This window comes from Chinchilla lanigera, unplaced genomic scaffold (assembly GCF_000276665.1).
Source record: "Chinchilla lanigera isolate Chin_1 unplaced genomic scaffold, ChiLan1.0 scaffold00018, whole genome shotgun sequence".
NCBI classification, from domain to species: domain Eukaryota; kingdom Metazoa; phylum Chordata; class Mammalia; order Rodentia; family Chinchillidae; genus Chinchilla; species Chinchilla lanigera.
Window position 1 is genome coordinate 19,325,260 of NW_004955419.1, and position 3,733 is coordinate 19,328,992.

A 3,733-nucleotide genomic window follows, 5' to 3' on the forward strand; every position below is an offset into this window, starting at 1 on the left:
GTTTTGTTTTTGTTTTTCTCCGGTACCAGGAACCGAACTCAGGACCTTGCGCTTGCCACGCAGGCGCTTTTGCCGCTGAGCTAAATCCCCAGCCCCCGTGAAACGTCTTTTTTGGCGGTGGTGGGTGCTGCACACAGCGTCTTGCCACGAAGCCCGTGCTGGTCTAGAACTTGCAGTCTTCCCGGGGAGCTGGGGTCACAAGTGTGTGAGACTCCGCGCGGTACAAAGTGTCTTTGCTCGTTTTCCCTGGCATAATGCCCTCCCAGTGAACCCCTTCTTCTGCTAACGTTCCTCATTCCTGAAGACCCAGCTATGGCCTTGGTTCCCGCAGAAGCCTCTCCGCCTGCTTCCAGCCCAGTCCCGGCCCAGCGTCAAGTGACCCCAGGGCTCAGCCGCCGGGGGGAGGCTGTGAGCAGCGGCGAGACACAAAGCCCTGCTCTTCACGAAGTTCCCAGCTCACCCATCCTGAGCCCTGACCAGAACCGGGCCTCTGCGACAAGCCAGGGCACGAGAGTCCCGGAACTCGCTCCCCACATGCACCCTGGAGGGCGCCGTGCGCCACCGGCCTGCCACAAGGTGCCAGAAAGTCTCTGTCCTTGGGCCTGGCCGCCCTGGCTCTGTTTGAATTTGGCCAGCGCGGTTCTCCCCACTGAGGTTCAGTTTTCTGTCTGCACCGTGGGCGGCAGGGGCAGTAGAGCCCAGCCCAGGCCCCCGGGCCACGGTGCGTTGTGTGCGAAGGGAGAAGCTATGGAAGAGGTGCTCTGTGAGCTGTCGGGCCCTCCTGAGTCAGGGGACGGGATCGCTGTTTTTAGACTCCTAAATAGGCGCATCCGGTGTTCTGGGGTTTTCGGAGCGATGCCGTGCAACCAGAATAACCAGATTGCATGTCACGCGTCTGTACGCATGTGCGTGCACACACGCACACACCCTGGCTGCAGAATGTGGCTTTCGGGCCTCTTTGAAATGCTTTGAGATCCAGCACACACAGGCAGCTCAGAGCGGGTGTCAGGACTCTGCCCTTAGAAGGGAAAAGCCCAAGAGGACAGAGAGATTATCTAGATCCGAATCCGGAAAGTTTGCTCCTTTCGGTTACCAGTGCTTGCTTGAGCAGCTCCCCTGGAATGGGCCCTGGCCACAGGGGACTGAGGCAGCGTCTGTGGCCTCACAGGGATCCTTTGAATATCCAGGATGCACCTGAGAGCAAGCCATTCCACCCAGGGCATCCAGACCTATAAATGTACACACCTGCAATCTCACCTACTGGGGAGGCTGAGGCTGGAACAGTGCAAGTTTAAGCTCAGCTTGAGCTATATACCAATGTCAAGTCTGAAAAAATACCCAACAAAAGAAAGAACTACCAGGCATGGTGGCTCACACCTGTAATCCCAGCACTCAGGAGGCTGAGGCAGGAGGATTGCCATGGGTTTGAGGCCAGCCTGGGCTACATAGTAAATTCAAGACCAGCTGAACTACAAGTGAGACTTTGTCTCAAAAACAAAAAACGAGAAACAACAAAGAAAGAACTTTATTAACCATCTTACAGAAGATTCACAGCTGGATGTGATAACACATGTCTATAATCCCAGCACTTCGGAGGCTGAGGCAGGAGGATTGACAGGAGTTCCAGCCCAGCCTGGGCTACACAGTGAGTTCAAGGTCAACCTGCACTACCTAGTGAGACCCTGTTTCAAAAAACAAAGAAATGAAAAGAAGAAGAAGATTCAAAAGAAAATATAATGTCTTTAACCCAGAGTATTTCTGTTTGCTTGCTTGTTTTTTTTCGTACTGGGGCCTTTGCACTGAGCTGCATTCCTAGCATTTCCTTTTTTTTTTTTATGGGGGACAGAGCTGCTAAATCACTGAGCTGTGATCCTCCTGCCTGGGCCCGTAGAGTGCCAGGAAAACGGGTGTGTTGCCCCCGCGCCAGCCCCCAACAACTGCATCTCAAGCCCCCCTTGAGGGCAGGAGTCCCCTGCACCTCCCAGTGTCTCCCCCAGGGTGGAGCAGAGTGCTGTACGCAGTGGCCAGCGCTGCTGAAATACCCGAGGCCAAAGTCAGGATGCTCTGACAGCCTCAGTCAAGGAGCAGCAGTCTGAGTCCCGCGCAGGGCTCCGAGGTCTGGCAGTCACACTGTGCAGAGCTCTGAGACCCAACTTCGGCAGAGCGGTCACAGGGAGGCCTGCACAGAAGAGGACAGTGACACGGTGATGGAGCCAGCACCACGGTGGCCCCCTCTGCAGCCATCCCAGACCAGAAGAGGCAGACCTGATTCCATAACTTTGCTCTCTGAGGTATTTTTGGGTCTCTGCATTTCACAGCATTCTGACTCTGAGCAAGTCTAGAGTCAGGACAAATTCTCTTCTTTTTTTTTTTTTTTTTTTTTTTTTGAGACAGGGTCTTGCTATGTGGTTCAGATTGGCCTTGAATTAACTATGCATCCCAGACTGGCCTCAAACTCACAGGGATCCTCCTGCCTCAGCCTCCCGAGTGCTGGGATCACAGGTGTGTACCAGCACGCATAGTTCAAAGTTTAATCTATCTCCAAATCCCTGGCGTAGAGTAGGAACTCAGAGAACAGGTGCTGGGGGACTGCAGAGGAGTTCTGTCTCTCTGCAGAAGAGTTGGGGGCCAGAGGGAGGGGGAGACAGGCGCCACACACCTGTTCTCAGAGTTGCAAGTGGCCTTAATGTAGATCTCCCTCATTCAGTTGACTTGATTTGGGCTTTTGCCCTAGGACTAGGCTCTTTTTCTCCTAAAATTTGTACTAGCATTAGGCAGCCACATATGATGGGTGGAAAAGATATACGCGCACAAACGTAAATTGGGAAATTTGATGAAAAAAACCAGTACTCCCAAATCGGCCTGCGTGTGCAGGGCTGGGGCCCATCTAGGGTAGCCGCGTCCGCTTGGGGGCGCTGTTCCCATCTCGCGCCCTGCGCACCACTACGGCTACGCCCACGGCCACTGCCCTCACCCTTGTGCTCTGCGGGTCCCTCGGTCTTTTCATGATCTTACTCTAAATGTAGACTCTGAGAAAGCAATCGGTTATTTCATTTCTTTTTCTTGTTTTGAGCTTCATAAAAGATATCATCTTCCAGTCTTTTCTTAAGTTTTATTGAGGTATAATGGCGTGTTGAAGGTTATATTTATTTAATGCATATACTTTGATGAGCTTGGACATGTGTACCATTGCCCAGCCCCAGGACTAAACATATCCAAGTATCTCCATGTGTGTGTGTGTGTGTGTGTGTGTGTGTGTGTGTGTGTGTGTGTTTTCTGTTCTGTGATAAGAGCAATTAACAGATCTATGTTGTTAACATTTTTAACTAATGAATTTTGAGACAGGGTCTATATAGCCCAGGCTGGCCTCACTTGCAATCCTCCTGTCTCAGCCTACCAAGCGCTGGGATTACAGGGGTGAGCCACCCTGCCCGGCTTCTGTTAACATGTTTTAAAGTGCACAGTACCATGTGGCTAGCGGCAGATCTCTTAGACAGTGACCTTGCATAGCTGATGCTTCAGACACACTGAGGAACAATTCCTCACTTCCCTCTTCCCCAGCCCTGGCAACCATCATTCTACTCTGTTGTTTTGAGTTTGACTATTTTAGATGCCTCAAGTAAGTGGAGTCAGGTAGTATTTATCTTTCTGTGTTTCATTTATTTACTTAAATAATGTCCTCTAAGTTTATACATGTTACCACAGATGGCAGGGCTTTCTTCTCCTTCTCCTT

The 3,733-nt window shown here is 51.7% G+C and overlaps 1 long non-coding RNA gene across 2 annotated transcripts in view; it reads right to left on the reverse strand.

Annotated features, from left to right (window-relative positions):
* Window positions 1-1,642: 1,642 nt before the first annotated feature.
* LOC102023701 overlaps window positions 1,643-3,733 on the reverse strand; it is a 6,023-nt gene continuing 3,932 nt past the window's right edge. Inside the window, exons 4-5 of one of the 2 annotated variants that reach the window (XR_001233564.1) lie at window positions 2,043-2,179; window positions 1,643-1,682 (exon numbers count right to left, since the gene is read on the reverse strand). This is a non-coding gene — a long non-coding RNA (uncharacterized LOC102023701). Of the gene's footprint in view, window positions 1,683-1,761; window positions 2,180-3,733 lie in introns of those variants that run through there. The other variant, XR_260646.2, reaches the window with a different exon arrangement.